Source organism: Canis lupus, chromosome 8, assembly GCF_003254725.2.
Source record: "Canis lupus dingo isolate Sandy chromosome 8, ASM325472v2, whole genome shotgun sequence".
NCBI classification, from domain to species: domain Eukaryota; kingdom Metazoa; phylum Chordata; class Mammalia; order Carnivora; family Canidae; genus Canis; species Canis lupus.
In genome coordinates this window covers 42,644,333-42,667,699 of record NC_064250.1, presented here as the reverse complement: position 1 = coordinate 42,667,699, position 23,367 = coordinate 42,644,333, and the positions used below count along the sequence as shown (strand labels likewise).

Sequence of the window (23,367 nt, the reverse complement as noted above, 5' to 3'; positions counted from 1 at the left end):
TAAAGGGAAGAGCCTGTATATGACAATCTGGAAAAGGCAAAATTACAGGAACAAAAAACCTAGTAGTTTTCAGGGCTAGGGCTAGGGCTGGGGACAGGGGTGGGCCGGGAACCCAGGAGAATCTAGGGAGTGATAGAACTGTTCTGTATCTTAATTGTGATGGTTACATGACTGCACGCTTTGTCAAAATGCATAGAAGTGTATTTTAAAATGGATGAATTTTACCATATGTAAGTTATATCTTGATAAACCTGACTTTATTTCTTTTTTAAAAAGATTTTATTTATTTATTCATGAGAGACTCACAGAGAGGCAGAGCCATAGGTAGAGGGAGAAGCAGGCTCTCTGCGGGGAGCCTGATGTGGGACTCGATCCCAGAACCCCAGGATCACGCCCTGAGTGGAAGGCAGACACTCAACCCCTGAGCCACCCAGGTGTCCTGATAAACCTGACTTTAAACAAACACAGTGCACCAGGTTATAGAGCCTCATTTTATAACTAGGCTTTAGGCCTGGGAGTTGGGGAGATTCACATTTGGTCTAGTTCTTACGGCCATCCTGCCCCCTTGGAGCCCCTCTTCCCCCCGCTCGAGAAGCCTTGCTCTTTGTGATTTCAGAGGGCCAGAAGGGGAACCATTAGTGAACCCCTCCTCTGGGGGTATTGTCCCTGTTTTTATTAAATGCAAGTGCTCCTCGGAGGCGAATAACTTAAGTTTGAGGGAGGCCGTGGCAGAATGAGAGAAGGGAATGGAAGGATGGGAAGGGAAATGGTTTCCATGAGGCTGGAGAGAGTAGAGGTAGAGGAGTGGGAGGTAGGGAGGTAGGCCTTCAGTTTGGTTGGTGGCACTGCACTGTACCCATGCACTGTGAGTGTTTGTGGGGAGTATGGATTAGGGGCTCCATGGAAGGAAGACTGCCTCATTGCTTTGGCTTATAGTGCAAAATCCTCTTTCCCTACCTGGCCACCATAGCCCCTATCTGGGCTTCCTTCCCCAGCACCTTCCTCCTAATTATCCAATTCCAATTACGGGTTGCCCAGACAGGTTGGGGGATTATTTATTTATGGCATCTAAACACAAAAGACCTCAGCATCCTCTTGCTCACCCACATATTTCCACTCCTCTGGGTCCTTCAGGGTTCAGATCACCTTAGGCATTTCTATCCTGTTGGAAATTTCCTTGCCAGAGAGGAGTAGAAGTTCTGAGAAGGCATCAGGGCCCCAGGCTTCAGTGGTCTTGTGATGCAGATGATGGGGTGGAAGGATTGGTTGGGGCATCTGCTTGGCTTGTTTTTGTTTCGACAGCATTTTCTTCATAGGTGCATTCACTCTCCCACCACAGGGCCTTTGCACACACTCTTCCCTCTCTCTGGGGCTTCTCACTTTCTGAAGTTTAATTTAACCACCATTTACTATGCCTTACTGTATGCCTGGTATGGAGGATGCAGAAGGAAATAAGACTAGTCTTTTTATGGTAAGAAAGACTTTGGCCTAGGGAGATGGTGGTAACAACAGCAGCCGCAACAAACGCAGGGCCATTTAAGGAGGCATTTATGCAGACAATGACATTCAAAATTCAACAGTCCTAAATGCATGTCATTTCTATTAGTCCCTTTTTCTAAGTGAGGATGCTGAGTGAGGCTCAGAGAAGTTAAATCTCTGGCTGAGCTGGCACATGGCAGGGTTGAAACTTGAGTCTGTGCCTCTGGATCTCCAAAGCCACGTATATGTCCATAGTATCATCCCACCCTCTCTCCCACATGGAGGAAAGCCACTGTCCAATTCCAGCTCCAACCTGCCAGGTCTTCAAGTTGATCTGCCATAGAAGGAATGAAAAGCCAAGAGCACCCTGGTCTATCCCAAGGGATGCGGGCTGTACCTGGAGATACCAGCCCAAGACTTGGTGAAGGGGGCTGTGCAGGGATGCACACGCACTGGCCAGCTGGCCCTCACCTTTCCTGCAGAACCCTTCTCACTCACTGTATTCACAGGGGACATTTTCCAAGGTGTGAAATACAGGACTACCTGCTCCAGGGACCGGAGCCTTGGGAAGGTACTCCAAGGATGAGCCTCCCTGGCTCGAGGCTCTTGGGCTCCATATTTTGGACAGAGGGAAGGCATATCCTTGATGTTGAGTCCACAGCAGACCCATAAGTCAAAGTCCTGGTTGGGCTCTGCTGTCTAGTAAACCGAAGACGATCATTCATGAATAATGTGGGAGTGATATATTGTGTAATAGGGCTGGTTGATGGGCTGAGGGGTGACTCATTTCTGGAGAGCTTGAATCAGACCACTGTTATTTCCTTTGGCTTCCAGTGGACCTAACCCAGACTCCTCTAAACACCTACCTGCCTCAGTCACTGAATCAGAGATGTGGGCCCTGGTAGGCTGTGGAGAGCTGTGACCTTAAGGCGGGCCGAAACCAGTTAGAGAGAGATGCTTCGAAGAGGTGATGTGACAGGCTTTACAGAAGGGCTGATGGGACAAAGTGGGAAGTAGGGGCTCTGTCCAGGTGCAGGTGATATCGAGACCACAGAGAGAGGGGAGTGCGGTGTTTCGGTTGAAGCCAAGAATGCTCAGAGGGAAAAGAGACAAAATCTGATCCCTGAGAAAGATTAGACTTTCTTTTTTCTCCCTCTCTACCCTCCTCTCAAGAGCTGGAGGGAGAAGAAGCCTAGGAGAAATCTCCTGATTCTTTGGAAAGAATTTGGAAAGGCTGTGGCTTGCTGCCTGCATGGTGGTCCTCTTGAAAATGTTCCTGAGAGAGACCTGACCAGGTGGAGCTCGTGAACTGAATGCCTGTGTGGGGCTGGGGCTCCACCGGCCCTAGGCATCTGGATATGCCCAGAGGAGCAAAGCAGGGAGACCCTCCTTCTGGGGTAGCTCCCTGAAGGCGAGGGGGAGGCTTCCCTTCACAGTGCCCTCTTCCATTCAACCCTCCCTCCCCGCTCTCGCTCTGGCCAGCCAGCAGTGGGTCCTGAACTTTGGGCAGAGTAAGCAAAAACTCATCAAGGAGAAGAGGCCCAATAGAGGGTGTGGAGGAAGATACTGGGAGGGTGACTCTGGCACAGTCATCAAGGGCTGAAGATGCCCATGGAGCCTAGAGGGGGGCAGGGTGAGAGGGACATTTGACAAACTGTGCAGGTGCAGGTGGGAGCTTCCAGGCCCCACAAAGTCAGTGCTCTCGTCATGGTTAGGAATGGTGCCTGGCCTTCAGCGAGCCCAAGATACATGGCCATTAGCCCAATTATCTACATTGTATAGAAAACACTGTACAGGGATTGACTCCTCCCGAGACATCTATAGTCATTAACTGAATCGCACCATTTTAGCCCTCAAACAGCCTTCGGGGAACATATCTACTGCCCGAAGCCTGTTGTTTTCACGTGAATTGTGCGAATGACAAGGTACTTAACTCCCAAGTCTTCATTTTGTTATCCATCTCCTCCGTGACCTCACAAGCCCCATGCCCAGGACAATTTGCTCCACACACAGCCCAGACTCCTCCTAGATGACATGGGCTGCAGAAATGGGGGTTTGCTCGCAGGGCTAGGCCTGGGGCTGATAGTTTGTCCCCCTCTCCAAGAGGAAGCTGAAACACTGACAGGGTAGGCTTCCTTGCTTTGGGGCTGCCCAGGCAACACCATATGTAAGTACTGCAAGGATCTCAGAGACCCTGGTCCAATCCCTTCCTTCCTGGAAGCTTCTTCTATAAGATTCAGCTTATTTGAATAAGCTGTGGCTGTTCCCACGCCTGCCCACCCCTGCATACCTTGCCAGGCTCTGTGTACTTTGCCCCAGACTTTACCTGTCTCCTTCACCTCTTTCCTGAAGAGAGACGGTTCCTCTCATGTGTTGCACTGATGGGGCTCAGCAAATCCAAGGGGCTGGAGCAATGGGTACTTTTTGAGCAAGGCCTCTGGGAGAAAAGCCTATCTGACTCAGTGCTTCCGGGGAGTGGGGTAAACAAAGGCACAGTCTGAGCATGGGTTGCCATAGGAAGAAGCTAGTGGGTGAAGGTTAACAGGAAGCTGTGGGCTAGAACACAGCATTCTACTCGCTTTTCCTACCTTGTTCCCTGCCTTACTCGGCCCCGCATGGCATGTGTCCTCTGAAACTCAGCCACAAACTCCCAGGTTCTTTGGCGTGGTGTTCACAACCTTGCCCACTGCCCTCTCAGGCCCCCCTGACACCTCCCTGCACATTCTCACCTGCTGGCCACACTCATCCACCTGACAGCAGTGAGCTGTGGGCTTGGGTGCTTCTGTACCTTTGCACCTGCTGTTCCCTCGGCCTAAAACATGCTTATTTCTCTGATAATTTTCTCATCTTTCAAACCCAAATCAACTTTCCCGGCCTAGAGTCTTCCCTGGTCCCCCACAGAGAGGGTAAGGCCATCTCAGGGAGAGTTGCCAGCCTCATTGAGGGATGGTTGACCTCCCTGCACTGTAATTAATCGTTGGCCCTCCTGTCTAATTCCTCTGCCAGAGTGACCCCCTCAGGAGCTCCTGCTGCATCCCGCAGTAGTAGGCACTCAAGTAGGTCACGTGAGCTGATAAATGAACAAATGAGCTAGTGGCAGCTTGAGAAAGGGAAACACAGGGTGTCCTCTCCAGAGTCGGCTTTGGGCGCTGCTTCGGACACTGCTTCTCCTCCTCCTGCCCTTAAAAGAAGTTCCTCAAGAAGTTATGCCACCTGCCCGGCTCCTCCAGGGGTTTCTTCCTCGCTGCTAGCTTGTGGCTGTTCTGGGCAGTCCAGTGCAGGGTTTGCACATTTGCTGGGGACTTCTTGCCTGAGAAAGCCTGGGAATCTGGTGTGGGTTAAATCAGAGGCAGGACTTTACTGTCTGCAGTGAGATTAGAGAGTACATACACCCAGGGGCTGCAGCAAGAACAGACAGGAAGGTGAGATTCCCAGGTTTAGGGAGGATTCCTTTTCGGGGTGGGGAAACCATAAGGACGATTGATAGAGTTGAGGTTGGGCCTGGAGACCGTGGCTGGGGTGGGGAGGGAGGGAGGGAGTGAATGTATGGGTCTGGCAGTGGGAAGGGAAGGTGTGGGCAGGGTTTCCCTGAGAAGGAGGAAGGGAATGGGAATACAAGTGGCTCAGTGGCCCAGCCGGGTAGCAGCTGAATCTTCAGTGTCTGCAGAGATCTGCAGGGAAAGCTGGAGAAAGAAAACGAATCAAGGATGCCCAGGGGCCGGGACCTGGGTGGAGGGCAGAGTAGCTTGGAAGTGCTAACCGGTGAGGTTGCTGGGCGCGCTAGGCAGAGAAGCAGGAAATTTGCTTTAGGACAGGGCCCTCGCTGGGAATGTTCTGGACATTCCCTCTCTTCCTCACCACGCAGCCAGGCTAGTTCCCTCAGGGACCCTGGCCCCACACAGCTGAGCGTGTTTCCCCACTGGCCCCCACTCCGGCCCTCGCAGTTTAGATACTAATAGCCCACGGCACCCCAGGAGGAGGCGAACGGGGATCCGTTTGCTTTTTCAGAGTTTGACCTCGGGGTAAAACTCTTCCCCCCAAATGTGCGGGTTTAAGTGAAAGCAGCGATAAATCAGCCCCTTTGAAATGCAGAAGCAGCTTGGGGAAGCCCCCTTTGATATGCAGCTTGGAAACGGGGCACTTAAAACCTGGGTTAATTCTCCGGCTTTATTGGAGGCCCAGAAAGGGAAGAGGAGGAAACCCAGGGCCACTCATTAAGTCTGGGGCACTTGAAAGGCCTGGGGCAGGGGCCGAGCGGGCGCAAAGAGATCACGGAGAGGCACAGCGGCCCTGGGAAAAGCGTCCCTGTCCCCGACAAACTCTAATCCTGGTTCCCACCCAGACAGATGAGACGTGGGGGGGTGGGAGGGCGGGGGGGGGGGCGGTGCAGCGGAGGGGCGGGCAGGCCCGGGAGAGGCTCCCGGGGATGGGGAGGCGGTTGCCCTGGAAACGGAGTGGGGGCACCGCAGAGGAGAAAGCCAAGGGCCAACCTGGCAATTTCCTGAAAGAAGCTGAGAACTCAAGAGAGTGAGTGTCACTCCCTGGGCAGCTCCTGCTCTGAGGCCCGCGCGCCGCAGCCCCTGCTTGGGAGCCAGGCTGGGGACCTGCCTGCGGCGCCTCCTGGCCCTGCTCTGGGCCCTTCCTTAGAAACATCTGCTCCTCCTGGCACTGCGTGAGGCAGGGCGCAGGGCGGGCTGAGGGCACCCTTCAGGCTCCGGTGGGGCTCTGGGGACACTCGGCTTCCACCATCTGACTCCAGAAGGGAGGAGAAGCCGAGTCCGGAGACACAAGGCACCAGGCGGGTGCCTCTGTGTCCCGGATTTCGGGCTGGTTCCCACTGCTATCCCCGCCGGTGACAAGTCCATGTCTTGGATGGGTCAGGTGGCAGGTTCCACCAGCAGCCGGGTAACTCTAGTGGGATTCCCTGGAGCTTCTGAAGCGTAGCACCCATGGCTGATGGCCGGTCCTGCCTCTTCCAAAGGGCCCCTGGCACCGCCGAGGGCTGTGGGTGGAATGAGCGGGAAACAGTTTGGTTGCTGCCTTTCCACCCCTACTCTGTCTGGCCTGGTTTTGTTGCGTGTTGTTCCTGTGCAGGGAGGTAGGTGGGTGGTGGAGGATGGGAGCGGAGAAAGCAGAAACCGTTTTAGAGCTTGGTTCTCCCATTTCAGACGGGCCAGGCTGGACAACAGCTGACAGGCTCTTGTCACCCCCCTTCCCCCCTCTGACCTGGGGGTGCTGAATTCTGGAAAATGCATTTATCATGCAGCTTGTTGCCCCACACAAATCCTGGCTCAGTGGGCTCAGGGTTTGCATACAGAGATGCTCGCAGTGAGTTTAGCAGCCAATGACAGAGGCCTTTTCTGAGCCCTCAACATATCTCCCCAATCCCTTCCTCATCATGGGAATCCAGAACCCATGGCCATTTGGAGTCTCACCTCCACATGCACCTCTCACTCAGATGCCAGCCCAACTTGGCCAAGCAGGGCCTCGGAGGGGCTGCCAGGATCTCCCAAAGCCTTTCCCTGTGTTAGAACAACATGCTTACAATTGCAGATCTATACTAGGTCTCAGACAAGGAGTCAACTAAATAAATCACAGAAATGACTCACTTTCAGCTCTCTTAACTCAGGGCAAGCTGAAAGCCTGTGGAAGGCAAGAGCAAAGCAGGGATTTTTCTGTCTGCCACTCCCTACCCCTGAGGGATGTGAGGGAGGAGGGGCAAAGGACCAGGCCCAGCTCCCACAGAGCTTGTGCCCATTTCCCCGGTCCTGCCTGGGGGTGACCAAGAGGAGGGAGGCCTCCCAGTGTTGCTTTATCATGTCTCTCCCTGGACTAATTACCTTTAGTTTCCAGATGAAATGAAATGACGGGAGCATTTCACCCGGGTTACGGCAGCAGGAGCTGGAGTACACAAGCCAGCTCCATGGTCTTCTAGAAGCCCAGGGCAGAGGCACCATTTTGTTCTTGCTTCCTCCCCAGCTGCAGGGAAGGAGGGGCTTGGGAAAGAGAGGTGGGGAAGTCAGGCTCACAAAATGCCTGCTTGGAAGCAGAGCCAAGGGGGATTAAGAAATTCAGGCAGGCCAACTGGAGATACAGTCCTCTGAAGGCCCCAAAGATAAAGGGAAAGATGACAGAAAAAGGAGGTACGTGGGTCCAGAGAAAGGAAGGCAGGAGAGGAAAGGCAGACTATAGTGGCCAGGGGGAAATGATCAATCCCGGTCAAAGGCCAAATCTGTATTATCTGAGGTGTTGCTGGGAAAAAGATTTGCTGTGGTGGTGGTGGTGATGGTGGGGTGTATGTGCATGCGTGCCTTTGTGTGTGCATGAGACAGGAGCCTGTATACCTACACACACACACACACACACACACACACACACACACCCCGCTATTAGGTAGGCCTGTGCCAGAAACTGCTGCATTCCTCCTAAACCCAAAGCCAGCCCCCTTTCCAAAATGCTTTCTCATTATTTGCAGGCACATTTTTCTCCACCACACTCGGCTCTTATTTCTCTATTTCTATATGCTTGCTGCAGTTGAGACTCTTCCCTGCTCTGTAATGCAACTGTAAAAACACCTGCATCTTATTACTGCTGCCTGGAGCCGGGCTGGGCTGGGCCCCTCTGCTCTCACCCCCTGCTCCCTTCTCCACCATGCTCAGTGAAGCAAAGCACCAGCGTTAACCCTGTGTGGCTGGGTCTCGGTCCTGGTCCTGGAGCCCTGGGTACCCTGAGGGGTGCAGACCATGCAGAAGAGGTGGAGATCCCCTACATCCCCGAGTAGACTTGGCAGGCATTTGGGGGACGGCCCTGGCTCCATGCTTTCCTTGTCCCAGACTTTTGATCTATTTCTCTTATCTCTGCTCCTCAGTTTCTCTCTCCATAATGTGAGAATACCATTTTGTCTTGAAAGGAAACCTGGCAAACTTCTAAGACAGACTCCTTGAGAAGCCTGGCCCTTTAAGTATCTATTCCGTCTTCTTGCCTTGAGGAGCCATTGAGACTAAACCATTCCAGAAAAATAGCTGCTTTCCTCTTTAAAATATTTTAAATAAGGAAAGCATAAAGAATAAAAATGCCCCATAATCCTATCACCCTGAGAGTCCTGTTAACATTTCTTTTAATGCAATATGTGGACATGGCTAAAAAAATAATAAAAAAAGAAGCATAGAAGGTATAACATGAAACTTAAGTTTTTCTTCCCTCAAACCACAGTTGTTCCTTCCAAAGGTAATAATTATTAACAGTTTGTGTATCCTTCCAGGGAAAGAATTTGGGTATATACTGACATTTTTTTTTTTGATTAAAAATAAGTCTGGAATTCTTGCCATGTCAGCACATGGAAATCCCCTTTGTTCTTTTTAATGGTTGCATATTAATTCGTGGTATGGCTGCACCATGGTTTATCTAACCAGTCTCCTAGTAATGGGCTCAGAGGCTGCTTCCAGTCTATGATCTTACAAACATTGTTGTAGTGAGGATCTTCAGACATACGCCTTGGGTGGACATGCATGAGTATATATCTGCAGGGAAATTCCTATGAGCACGGTTGCTGGAGCAAAGGATATGTTCATTTAGCATTTGTCTACTCTTTTTAAAAGGTGATTTTTTTTTTATTGCTTGTCTCCATTTTTCTTTCTTTCTTTCTTTCTTTCTTTCTTTCTTTCTTTCTTTCTTTCTTTTTTCTTTCTTTCTTTCTTTCTTTCTTTCTTTCTTTCTTTCTTTCTTTCTTTCTTTCTTTCTTTCTTTCTTTCTTTCTTTCTTTCTTTCTTTCTTTCTTTTTTTTTCCAGGCAAACTCCAAGTCATCTATTAGAATCTAGCTCAAATTTTGTCTCCTCTGTGAAGCCTTCCCTGATTGATCAAGGAGCCTGCTGGATTCCCCTTCCATGCTTCCTTAGCTCACTTATCTAAGCCTTATTGTAGCTCAATTTTTAAAAGAGTTTGTTTTCCATACAGGACTGCAATATGAGCACATTGATGTCTTTTCTCTTGGGGCACAATACTTTTGTCTTTTTAAAATTTTTATTTGTGCAATTCCACTCCTGGGTATATTTTCAATTCCCACAAGAATTGAAAGCAGGGACTTGAACAGATATTCATTCGTACTCTCATGTTCAGAGTAGCAATATTCACAATAGCCGAAGAGTAGAAACAACCCAAATGTCCATGACAGGTGAAGAGATACAATGTGGTCCAGCATTCTCTCTTATCTGCTATTTTGCTTTCCCTTGTTTCAGTTATCTTTGGCCCATTGTCTGGAAACAGATGATCCTCCTGATGTATCTTCAGGAGATCAGTAGAAGCCTAACACTACACCACAAGGCCTTCATCATTCCCCTCACTTCGTCTCATCACGTAGGTGTTTTATCATCTCACATCATCACAAGAAGGGTGAGTGGTATAGTAAGATGCTTTGAGAGAGAGACCACAGTCACATAAATTTTATTAGTATACTGTTGTGATTGTTCTTTTTTGTTGTTGTTGTTGTTGTGATTGTTCTATTTTAATTTTAGTTGCTGTTATTAATCTTTTACTATCCTTAATTTATAAATTAAACTTTATCATAGCTAGGCATGTATAGGAAAAAACATACTATATATAGGGTTCAATATTATCTGTGGTTTCGAGCATCTGTTGGAAAGTATCCCCTGTGGATAAGGGGTGCACACAAATATATATTATACAGCATATAACATATAATACATAATATGTAACATATATAATTCAGTCTTAAAAAGGAATGAAATTATGACATATGCTACAACACGGATAAACCTTGAAGGTATTATGATAAGTGAAATAAGCCAGTATACACACACACAAACAAATATTGCATGATTCCACTAATAGGAGGTACATAGCATGGGCAAACCATAGAGACAGGAAGTAGAATGGTGGCTGCTAGGGGCTGGGGAGAGACAGCATGGGGAGTTAGTGTTTAGTGAGCGCAGAGCTTCAGTGTGAGAAGATGAAAGGTTCTGCAGATGCACGGTGGTGATGGCTGCACAGCAGTGCGAATGTACCTAGTGCCACTGGACCACACACTTAAAAATGGAGAGGATGGTAAATTTAATGTTATGCACATTTTACCACAGTAAAAAAATTGTTTCTTCATGTGGAAACATACCGTGTTATAGACTCAAAGTTCTTTGCAAGCTCTCTCTGTGGGTCCATCCCCTTACTTCAAGGCAACGCTGACCTATCCAGGATTGGAGAGTACTTATCCTATTTCCAGATATTTCCAGGGAAGGGAGCCCATTACATTATTAGGCAATCTTTTCCAGTGTCTCAAAACCCCAGACATTCTTGGTACCAGACCTTTCCTGCTGCACCTGAAGTTAATTTTTTCTTGGTCAGTAAGTGCTTTGTCAGGCCACTGACTCTTCACACACTCGAAGGCTCTTGTTACATCCCCCCCCACACCACGTCTGAGCTGAGGGCACCGAGTAACAGGCTTGTGGGTGGACTTCGAGGGCCTTGTGAGACTTCGTCTCGTGCTTGCATCTCATCAGCAATGATGGATGGAAGGAGCCCACCCGTCTCTCACCTCATTTGTGATGCAGTTTGTTGGGTACTAGAGCTTCTCTCTCTCTCTCTTTCCCCGGCTCTGCCCTCTGCACCCTTCTGTTGATGGCCTTTTGCTGATGGGGTGGAGCCCCCTCCAAGGACAAGAGTGGAACTGGTGACTCACCTCAGCAAGCCCCTTAGACTCTCCTGTGACTCGAGACTACATGGCACCTTCAACAGCTGTTGGAAGGTGTACTTGACAGGCATGTTCTCCACGGCCTGGAAGATGCTGACCTTGTCAGCTTAGAAACATCAAAGGGCTGATGAGGGAAGAACAGGGGCTGAGAAAGGCACCATCACCTGGGTGCCTGTTGACCGCAGGCTTACTAGGCCTGACACGGCTGAGAAATGTTGTCAGGAACTCAGAGGAAGTGGGAGCCTTCTCTGTTGTGAAGACCTGCCCCCAACCTCCTCCTGGGGCACAGGAAGGGGAGGGGGCGAAACTAGTTGGAGGCCCCACGCTCAGTGGCTCAGATGTCACTGCTACCACAAAGGGAAATCCGTGTGGGGGTGGTACTTCCAGAGGCCTCATTCACCTGCAATTCAGAGGATCATAACATCACCCCATGTGTTTGTGGGCCAGGCCTGTCAGCCTCGTAACATTAGTCAATGTGCTTGAGTTGGTGCTGACATGTCTGATTTCAGCTCATGGTTTATGTGAAGGACCTGGCCTTGAGAAGAAGCTGAGCCCTTAGGAGACAACAGTCCTCAGGTCTTGCAACAAGAGTAGAGATGAGGAAGGAGAGTCAGTCTAGTAACTGGGTTTTGTAGGAACTAGATCATGGGCACTGACGTTCATGTAGTTTGCGTGTCATCAGCTCGTCTCCATCTTTTACATTTCCTAATAAGCTAGAATGTGCAACAGAGTGAATTTCTGATGCTCTGATAGAATTTCCATTATGTTCAGGTGGTTCGAGGGCTGTCCTGTATCTACAAGCATTATGGAACTGCTAGTATTCATATTTGGTTGTTTTCTTTCTTTAGAAATCACACGTATGTGTCTAGTTAGTTGTTGTATTGATTCCTATCATATCTTCCCACCCCCCAGACTACCCACCCGAAGAGCTGGTTTCAGGAATCACAGTCGTGTGCTCCAGAGGTTTGAGAAAGATTGCTGGGTCTCATATGAAGAGAAGGCCTATATCTGTTAGTCACCACCAAATTCCCAGGACCTTGCATGTTGCAGGCCGTTAGAGGCTCTGATTCATAGCGGATAAATCTTACAGAGAGGAGAGAGTTCACTTGAGTTGCCGATATTCCCCAGCAAATCAGCAAGGAAGCCAGGAAGAGAAGCTCACAGGCCAGGTCTCTGCAGGAAGCCATGCCTGTCTTTTTATAAGCGTCCTGTGGATGGCTTTAGGTGTCAAGTAGCTCTCCCAGGGGAAGCAGTGGACAGGGCTGAGTCTTGAAGCCTCGGGTGGCTTTGAGACTGTGCTTCTGACAGGATGGGCAGGGCTCAAAAGCCTTGAAGAGCTGGAAAGGCTCTTCCTGCAGCAATAGGCAGGGGGAGGAACTTGGTCTTTGGGCTGGAGGCCCCTTGGCCTAGAATTGCCAAATGGCCAAATGTTAGGACCCCGACCGCTGGAGGTACTCCTGGAAAGGGTCTTCTTGCAGCCCTTGGAGCTGAGGCAGGGCTGGGCCTTCTCCCCTAAGACAGGCTCCGGAGAGGCCAGAGCCAAGGGAATAATGCATCCGTCTTGTTTCTCCCCTTAGGGCTCTGTTCTCCTTCTTAAGGAGAAGGCTTCCTACTTTTTTGTCAACTGGGTTCAGAAAGTCTCCTTCCCCATGGTCCAGACATTCTGACTGGACCAGAATGTGAGTAGGAGGGAAATTGTCTTTCCAAGAGTGCTCTGTGCTTGGATTGACTATCCCTTGTGCCCTGGGACTGAGAGCATGGGCCAGAGGCAGTAGTTGAACCAGGCATTAGAGCACCTTTGTCTGCTGTGCTTCACTTTTGGAAAGCCAACCGGGACAACACCTGAGCCTATAGGCAGCTCTGGCCCTTCCCTGGACCCTGTTCTTCAGACTTCCCTAGCGTCAGATGTCCTTCCACACAAACTCTCCTTGTTCAGTCTGTGGTCCAAACAGCCTGAGGCCTGAGACAACGGTGGTTTTGCTGAGGCCATCAGAATGTTCAGTCTGTGGCTGGGCTCATTCCACCTCACAGAACTGGTGTGGCTACCACAGGTTCCCTGTGGGACAATTAGCTCACCCACCCACCTCAGGTCCATCAGGGGACTGGTTCATTTGCCCTGCTGTCTTACCGCCCTCTCCCACTGCCCCTCCTCTGTGCCATCTCTCGCACCATGTCCTGCAGGGACCCTGACACCTGGTACACCTCATGGGGCCAGCTTTCCTCAAGCTCAGCTCCATTGGTGTGAGGAGCTGAAGGTGTTTTCTCTTAAGGATAAGTTGGGAGAGGGTCAGAGAGTGCTGAGAAGTTACGCCTGTTTCTTCTTTCTTTTCCTTTCCCCCTCTGGGGCTGACAGACCAGATTTTTTTCTTTTTTACAGTACATTTTGGCAAGCCCCGTTTTTTTTTTTTCTGAAGAAAAAAAAATAACAGGCATATTTTGGGCGATTACTCAACTGGGGTCCTTTGTGACAGGATATGCAGCTGCGTGACTAATGGAGCTGGCTTTCTCCTGGCTTCCTTCCCCTTTCAGAGCTCTTGTTTACTGCACTATACAAAAAAAAAAAAAAGTCATAAGCTACAGATTTTTATATAAAAAAATGCCTGTGAGATACTCAAAGGCAATAAATCCTTTGGATATTCCATTTCTAGGGCTGCAGACTCCTCACCCTCTCCCACTTTTTCTTTTCAAATGCTTAAGCTCTTGACTCACGACATGTGAATCTTCTTCTCCAACCCCCACATCCCTGCTTTCTTCTGAACATATGTCCAGCAGATCGTGTGTGTGAGTGTGTGTGTATGTTTGTTGGGGGTGGGGTGTGGGTGGGGAGCAAGATGGGAACCATATTTTTGGTGCTTAACTCAGCAATTGCTAAAGGAAGGAATAATGACTTCCAGGGGCCTCGGGACCTTTTTTCCAAGGCCTGTTGTGTTTCCATAATTCTATGATAATTTTGTGGTGTAAGCAAAAGTTATTACAAAACATGGAACTAGCCTAATGAGGAAGGGTATGTTCTAAACAGGGAGGGACTGTCTCTTTATAGAGGAAGTCTGAATTTTGGCTGGCTTTGGAATTGAGAATCCTTGGCCTTCCCATGGAACTTTTGGAAGATATTCTCTCCAGCTTGTCATGTTCGACAACTGGAACTGGCCTTTTAGTTCTTCTAGAGATCAAACAGCTTTTTATTTCAGAAAGTGTCTGGCCTGTGGATGGGAAAAATGAACTAGCTAGTCAGGTTTGAAAGAGACAGATCGGTGTAGACGAGGTACACGATTTGTGGCCAGATGATGCGTGGGAGCCTCAGTTGGGATCTGGAGTAAGTCATTTAATATCTGTAGGTGTTAGTTGCTCTCGTGAAAATTAGGAGACTGTCCCCTCCCCCTAGGTGGCAGGAAAGGTGAGATGACAGAAGTCCAAGGCATGGGAAGGAACTGTAAAGAAGTATTCGGTGACGCTGCTTCTCTAAAGGGCCGCTCAAGCTTTAAGCAGGGTAGAGAGGCTTGTTCCAGAAGAGACTTCCCGATGGACGGGACAGAGGCTGTTTATACAGTGGCCTTGGGACACCATCTCCAGGGGTATTTCGGAGGCTGGTATTGCCTCCAACTTTGCCAAGTCCCTGGTCATCTTTCATGTGAGTCTCAGAATCCTAACTTTGATCACGTTCTTTTCCTACTCAGGGGATTCTTGTCAAACCCACATAAAAGCACCACTAACCCCGTCTTGCCTACCTTTTCTGTGTCTGGCTCATCCTTTGCCAACACGCTGCCCCAGAGATGTGCACACTGGACGCAGTTTACTCTAACTTCCGGCCCAACATTTTCCCTGATGTCGCTTGGAGACCCCCTCCTTCTTTAGCTTCCTTCTATTCCTCTTGCCACTGCTTTCTGGTAAACCTTGCATATTTGTCATTTCCTAGAAGAGGTCACCTAAAATTTAGCTTTTCCAGGAGACTACACTGATTAAGGACATCACCAGGTTACCCTCCAGCAAACCATAGCAACTATATTTCTTTCTCTCCAGAGTTCAAGTCTAATGTTTTTGCCAAAGGCATTGACTTGATTGCACCACAGGGTAAACTGAGGTACCAGCCGGGGAACCAACTGGCCAGGGATAACATACCAAGTCCTTGACACAGACAGGAATAGAAACCCCACATCCTGATTCCACTTTGCCTGGAGTTTAAAGAGGCACCTTAGCTTGGATATCCCAGAATAGTTTCTCCCAGCCTGACCAGCTGTGAAGTGATATGTTGCAAGGGTTATTTTTTGCCTTGGCTTAACTCTTAAAAAAACACCCCAAACTTCCTAAAATCAGCCTAAGAAAATCCATCTCTCACAAAGTCGTTTGCTTGCCAAGTATAAACCTAGTATATTACATCATGGACGCCTTTGGGCCTCACTCTCAACTTACGGCGACACTCAGGTATCTGAATTAAATTCAGAAATCAGAGTTTATTGAAGGAAACAGATCATTAAGTCACTCCACTGGACTGCAGCCGTCCACATTGCTTATTTGGAGAAGCTGAACGTCGAATACTGTTCTCCTGATTCAAGGGGACTTGGAGTTATTCAACAAAGGGTGTGGCTATCCCATGGCGTGAGGCCTGTGGGGGCTCTTGGAAGAGGGAGGGGATGGCGGGGTGCTGGAGCTGCCTTGCATTGGCTGATTGTTAGATTTTCAGGAATTTTGTGAGCCAGTTGTTAAACAAGCCATTCTGAAAATGAAATTATATAAACCTACAATTGAATGCATTATATTAAAAACAACAGCCATAAATACTAAAAACAGATCACATCCTAATTATTTTGCTTCAATTTACTATTATCTATGCTTTTGAGTTACATGTCTCCTCCATCCATATGGTGGGGATACCATATTATAGTAGGCTGCTTACCATCTCTTCCCAACTCCACATGCAGTAATCTTACGTTGGGAAGTTTGAAATGGGCCACAGTGAGAATATTTATGTTACAGAAATTGGCAAACTCTACAAGCCAGGGCTTGTTCCATTGTTTTGTTGATTGTGTAGACTTCAGAAAGTGATAGAGAAGTTACCAACAAGGTAGATTAAATATAAAAGTGTGTCATAGCTGTAGCAGTGACATTGTAACACGAAGAATTGCAGTAATATTCTTCCAGTATCCAAAAATAATGATCCAATTTAGCAGTTGCTCCTGTCATTGACAAATGAGTGAAGTTCTGAAATTCATCTTTGTTGCTCCACTGTTGTTTTACTTATTATTGTAAGTGAAATTATCAACCAACATGCACGTCAGTTCTATATGTGGAAAGCTGATTGTTACACATTTACCATCCCCTCTTGGAAAGGTGTGTCTATGGACTGCTTTCTTGGGGTCCCAGAGGAATACCTGAAGTTCAACAGTAAGGAGCATGTCTGAGGGACAGCTGTGGAAGGAGTACTTACTGCTGGGAAGAGACCAACACAGACAATCCAGTGTGGAGTCAGCAGTCAGAGACGAGCCCATCGAAACAGGAATGTGGAAAATACACCAGATTTGCTAAATCGAAATGTATTACTGTGTACCAACAAGGCTAGATGGTAGAAAAGCCATAATGACTTCTACATTCAAGGTGAGGGTTAAATGCTGTATATTCACAGTGCTTTATTTTTTTTTAAAGATTTATTTATTTATTCATGATAGACACATAGAGAGAGAGGTGGAGACACAGGCAGAGGGAGAAGCAGGCTCCATGCAGGGAGCCCGACGTGGGACTCGATCCCCCGACTCCAGGATCGCGCCCTGGGCTGAAGGCAGGCGCCAAACCGCTGAGCCACCGAGGGATCCCCCTTCACAGTGCTTTAAAGGCCTTTTTTTCAAGGCCTTTTTATTATTATTATTATTATTATTATTATTAATTTTTAAAAAAAATTTATTTATTTATGATAGTCACACACAGAGAGAGAGAGAGACAGAGACACAGGCAGAGGGAGAAGCAGGCTCCATGCACCGGGAGCCTGATGTGGGATTCGATCCCGGGTCTCCAGGATCGTGCCCTGGGCCAAAGGCAGGCACCAAACCGTTGCGCCACCCAGGGATCCCTATTATTTTTATTTTTAAAGATTTTATTTATTTATTCATGAGAGATACAGAGAGAGAGGCAGAGACACAGGCAGAGGGAGAAGCAGGCTCCATGCAGGGAGCCTGATGTGGAACTCGATCCTGGGTCCCCAAGATCAGGCACTGGGCTGAAGGCGGCGCTAAACCGCTGAGCCACCCAGGCTGCCTAAAGCCATTTTAAAATTTAAAAAAATTTTTTTTTTATCCATGAGTTCGTGTGCCCACCAGAACAGAACCATGAGGTAGATGGGTAAGTTAACTATCAACATCGTATCCGTTTAACAGATGGGAAACTGAGGCAATGGGTGTCTAAGTGGTTCACCTGAGGTTATTCTCTCCACATAAATGGCTAAGTTGGTATTTGAAGGAAAAATAGAAATAGCACAGACTTTTGGGTCAGACACATCTGGGTTAAAGATCCCACCTGTTATTGATGTAACTTTGTTACTTTACCTTTCAAAATCTTTTCCTTTCTTTTCTTTTCTTTTCTTTTCCTTTCCTTTCTTTTCTTTTCTTTTCTTTTCTTTTCTTTTCTTCTTTTCTTTTCCTTTTCCTTTCTTTTCTTTTTTTCTTTTTTCTTTCTTTTCTTTTCTTTTCTTTTCTTTTCTTTTCTTTTCTTTTCTTTTCTTTTCTTTTCTTTTCCTTTTCTTATAACCTACAAAATGAGGACAACAATGCCAGGTCACATGTTTGCAGTGATGATTGGCTTAAATGAGATAACGGATATAAAAGAACTGGTACTTAGGATGTCATCAATAAATATTTATTTCTTTCTCCCTTCTAACATGATGTTTTAAAATTGCTTATGCTTGATTTTTAAATGCAGTGTATGACTCTTTTGGCTAATGTATTCATTTTTCTAATTATAACTTTTAGGTTTCAGTAAAATTATTCTACATAGTTTAGGCGAAATTAATTAGAAGAGGTAGGGGCAGGGGCAGGGGTGGGGGTGGGGTGGGCCTGGAAAGAGCTAGACCAGGATTTAGATTTCATAAAGGGCTTCTTCACTCCCTGGTAATGGGAAAGAATCCATACACGGTATCGAGTTCAGCAAGGCCTTTCTGTGCACAGGACCGAGAGCTCCAGATGGCCTGCCCCTTTCTGGTCCTAGGCTTCCATGTCACCACTGCCAGCCTCTTAGCCCTCTGTCCCCTGAAACACTCACACCCTCGCCACCATGCTTTGCCTTGGAGCAAAGACCAACCCCATAGGAAGCAGATGCCTCAGGCCATTCCTCATTTCAGTAGAGAGGCAGCCCAGCAAGCCCACCAGGACTCCTGCTCCTTCTGCCCGGATTTATCTTTCTTCTTAGCACTTCTCTATGCCATGCTGTGTAATTTGTAAAACTGTACCCTCTATGAGGGCGGGGCTTTTTGTTGGTTTTGTTTGGGACCTAGAGCAGTGACAGGGAACATGGAAACCTCTCACTTAAACGGTTACTCAAAGAAAAGAGTAAAATGGGCCATCACCCCACTCCCTGTTTTTTTTTCTTTCAAATAACAGTCCATTTGTTGATGGAGTTCCATGGACTCAGATTTGGCTCAGACCTCACGGGCATAGACTGTGGTGGCAGAGGGTGTTGTCAGAGATCTGAAGCAGAACTCCAGGAAGAGGTGGGGGTCCCTGAGGATGGTCTGCTGACTGTCCCACAGGGACTGAATGAGGCAATGAAGTTCTGTGGTTAAGAACGTGTTGGTTAAAATCTGGCCCCTACCACTTATTAGCTATGCAATATTGGGCAAGTTATTTTCTCTGAGTCTCATTTTTCTTATCTGTAAAGTGTGGATAAAAATATCCATAAGGTTATGACGTGGATTAATGAGATAAAACATGGTGCGTGCTTAGCACAGAGCCAGGCATGGAGAAAGGGAGCCAGTATCCCTTACATCGCAAAAGAAGGTGGAAGAGGGGGTTTGTGCAGGGTAGATGAGCACAGCTGGGGGAGCCAGGAGAAGCCAAACGTGCTCAGTGCCTCGGCTTCTGCAGACACGGCCAAAGCCCAACCAGCCTGGCATGGGGCACTGCAAAGGGGCTTTGGAACAATGACACTGACCCAGGAGGATCTGGCTGTCACCGGCAGAGCCTAGCCAGACCCAGAGGCTGCTGGCATGACTCCAGTGACTTTGCTGGACTATGTATGGCGTCTAACACAACTTTCTCTCCTGGGGCAAAATAAGCACAAACTCACTTCAGCCCCTGGGAGAGTCTGTAAGGGGGCGGATACCAAGGCTGAAGCCATGCCCATGAATAAAGGACACAGGGGTTCTTGCAAGGTAGGGAGTTGAGGACAATGGGTTTAGAGCAGTAGGAGGAGAAATGGGCCAAATGGGGAGGATGGCCTCGTTTTCCTTGTACAAGACAGTCATGGTTTCATTCTGAAAGGTGGGTGTTTAGAGGGCATTGGGGGCATGAGGCATGGTGAAAGGGCAGGAGAAGACACTTCAAGGACAGGAAGTCACATGTATAGAGGGGTCAAGTTCATGTGAATAGGATTGGGTGACAGGGGAGAGGGAATCAGGGATTGGGGGGTGCACAAGGAAGCTACAAGTCTGTGCAGTGTCTAGGCAAGCCCAGATAGACCTGTCACTAGGTGGACAGTCTGTCCCTGGATGGGCTCTCTGGGGCCAGCTGGATTTAGGCCCGAAAGTCCCTCTTCTGCTTGGCATTTGAAATGCCGTGGGTGCTCAAGACCATATGGTCTACGGGAAGATAGAACTGGAAGAGGGTCCCGCAGATTTAGTTTGAGGTTCCTGAAATGTCATTTTCTAGCTTTGACCTTGAGCCTCAGTCTCCTCAGCTGTGACACATGGAGGACCACTCCTGGCTCCTCCTCCTGGTACTCACTGTCAGGGGTTAGTGAGATGAAGCATTGAAAGTCAGCAGTCCTTCTCCCAGTTCTGTCTATTACTAACCCCTGGGCCTTTGGTTCTGGGTGCTCCTTGGACCACTCATTTCAGCAAGCCCACCTGGCTAATGCCACCCCACGAAAAGAGCAGAACTGCCCCGGTTGGTTCTGACCTCCCACTGGCCTGCCTGCAAGCAGAGACAAAGTCCCTGGACGCTGGGCCAAGAGGCTTGTCACTCACTCAATGCAGCTCAGGTGCTAAGCACATGAATGGATGCCTGCAAAGCACTCTGGGCTCTTTTTGGGAAAGCCATTGGAGTGAGACAAAGGATGCCTTCCCTCTCTGCATTCCTTAACAAAGCCCCCCCTGGCCTGCCTTGCCCTAGGAGCGCCCCGTGCAGGTGTGGACATGTACGCTTTCCTAGATGCTGGCTCAACCCCTGAAAGTGTGCAACGCAGGTGCACATTCCACTCTCCTGCAGCTACCTTTGTAACGGTGGGCAGGCCACATTTCCCTAATCTCCCAGGGTCTCAGTTTCCAGAGCTGCAAAGTAGGAGCCATAGATATTCTAAACCTGCTTGCTGGGAAATCTTCCAAAAGCTATTATGGAAGTTTTAGATTCTCTGGGACCTCTATGGGCCAGCCCACCAGGATGGGGCTCTAGCTTCTACTTACTAGCTATGTGACCTGGGCAAATCACTTTAGCCTTTCCGTGCCAGTTCTCTCATCTCTAAGAGGAAGAATCATGGTTGCATTTACCTCATAGGTTGTTACAGATGTAGCATGAGCTCATACATTTGAGTTATGAGTTAATGCACGAGTTAACACAAATGTATGAGTTCATACTGTAAATGTGCTTAAACCAGGGCCTGGCACATAGTAAGACTAATTATAAGTGATACATAATAATAACACTTACTATAACCCATTTTCCACCCCAGTTATTATTCTGGTCCCATTTTCCTGACTTGCTCACCATAGCCTGAGGGCCTGGCCCTGTTTACCCTTGGCTTGCTACTACCATGAGCACCCCAAGACTTGTGGAAGCAGTGTGTGGGAGAAAGGTTGCAAAAAGCAGGATGGGATAGAGGATTGAGAAGAGAATATGAGCTCCAGGGAGGGCCAGGGAGATGAGAAAGGCCTAGAAGATGGGATGAGGGAACAATGCCCAGCTAGGCCAACCTCTCAGAGGCTTGAGAGCCTGATGCAGATGCAGAGGGTCTGTGGAATTATTCCCACATCTAAGGTCCTGTAGCACCTGCGCTTTAGGTGAGTGAGGCCTCATCATTGTGTTCCTTTCGTGGGGAGGGAACTCAGTAAATGACTCTTTAATCGAACCACATGTGAAAATTAGTGTGCTAACCAGTTAGGGTAGTAACTGTGGCCTGGGGTGGTGCTGGGGGGAGGGGGGTGTGTGTTTCCCAACCCTAGGCCTTTTCTTAGCACTCCTATTACTGAGCTGACCCATCAGGGAATCAGGAATCCCCTAGACACTCAAGCCAGCTGGGAGAATAGGAGTGCTGTCTCATGCCCATTTGCCTAGACTCTGTGCCGCTTCCCTCTGTTCTTGCTTTCTTTCTCTCTTTTCTTTCTTTCCTTTCTTCCTTTCTTCTTTCTTTCCTTTTCTTTCTTTCTTTCTTTCTTCTTTCTTTCTTTCTTTCTTTCTTTCTTTCTTTCTTTCTTTCTTTCTCTTTCTTTCTTTCTTTCTTTTTCTTTCTTTCTTCCTTCTTTTCTTTCTTTCTTTCTTCTTTCTTTCTTTCTTTCTTTTTCTTTCTTTCTTTCTTTCTTTCTTTCTTTCTTTCTTTCTTTCTTCCTTCTTTTCTTTCTTTCTTTCTTTCTTCTTTCTTTCTTTCTTTCTTTCTTCTTTCTTTCTTTCTTTCTCTTTCTTTCTTTCTTTCTTTCTTTCTTCTTTCTTTCTTTCTTCTTTCTTTCTTTCTTTCTTTCTTTCTTTCTTTCTTTCTTTCTTTCTTTCTTTCTTTCTTTCTTTCTTTCTTTCTTCTTTCTTTCTTTCCTTCCTTCCTTTCTTCTTTCGATTTATATACTTATTTGGGGGGAGGCAAAGGAAGAGGGAGAGAGAATCTCCAAGCAGACTCCATGCTTAGCACAGAGCCCAATGTGAGGCTTGATCCCATGACCCTGAGATCAGGACCTGAGCTGAAACCAAGAGTTGTCCACTTAACCGACTGAGCCACCCACATGCCCTACTGCTTGTCATTTCTAACCCATCCCATGGCACCATGTTAGGTTTGTGCCAGATACACTCCAAAGACTTGAAATCTCCTCAAACTATACCTCAGAAAAGCAGGGCCCCAACTCAGATGTTTTTAGATTCCCCACAGACTCCCTCTAGATGTTAATAACATCTCAATCCTGAAGATAGGATCTTAAGGAAGAGGGCAGGAAAGGCCTGCTTTGTCTAACTGCTGCCTTTCTTCCTCTCTCTCTTCCACTTTCCTTCCTGGTCTGGAAGAGCTTTCTGCATCCCTTCCCACCTGGAGGAAATTTCCTCAGGCTACCTGCTGTCTTTTCTGCACTATGACTTACAGCAAAGTCCCATTATTAGATTTCCTGGCTTTGTTCTTATTATGTAAAAAGAAGATTTTAAAATTTGGGAACCCTCTTTCCAGAAAGCCTCTAGCAACTCAATGAAGTCAGTATGGACCTTCAAGGCTGAGCAGTGGCCCATTGTCCCAGATGATGTCCCCTCCGCAAGAAGAAGCCATAGCAAGAGATGACTCACAAAGGAGAGGAAGATATAGTGGTCTAAGATATTTACTGGTATTATCCCAGCATATTGAGGAAATAAAATGTATCATGAGGCTATTTCTGTATAATTTGACAATTCATTTTATTCTTACATGTACAAATTTAAATAAATGGAAAGGGCATATGGCAAGTGAAAGTGGTCTTTCCTGCATGGTGGGAATAGACATGATTTTCATCTCTTTCTTTTATTTTTAAGATTTTATTTATTTATTTGACAGAGAGAGAGAGAGAGAGACAGAGAGCACAAGCAGGGGGGAACAGCAGAGGGAGAGGGAGCGGGGAGCCTGACGCAGGGCTCCATCCCAGGACCCCCGGGATCATGACCTGAGCTGAAGGCAGATGCTTAGCCAAATGAGCCACCCAGGTGCGCCCCCTTTCATCCCTTTCTTTTGGCTCAAGCATATTTTCTACAATTAATATGCTACTTTAGAGTAAAAATTAAAAGACAAAATGGATGATTTCTGATATTTTATATGAAATTTTATATGAAACACAAAT

At 47.7% G+C, this 23,367-nt stretch overlaps 1 protein-coding gene and 1 long non-coding RNA gene across 2 annotated transcripts in view; one reads left to right on the top strand and one right to left on the bottom strand.

Annotated features, from left to right (window-relative positions):
* Window positions 1-23,367, bottom strand: part of RAD51B (RAD51 paralog B) — an 817,007-nt gene that overhangs the window by 32,754 nt on the left and 760,886 nt on the right. The gene's annotated exons all lie outside the window — the stretch shown is intronic.
* Window positions 7,485-16,861, top strand: LOC118355591 (uncharacterized). Its single transcript, XR_004818352.2, has 3 exons — window positions 7,485-7,622; window positions 9,715-9,868; window positions 16,506-16,861. It is a non-coding gene; the product is annotated as an uncharacterized LOC118355591 (long non-coding RNA).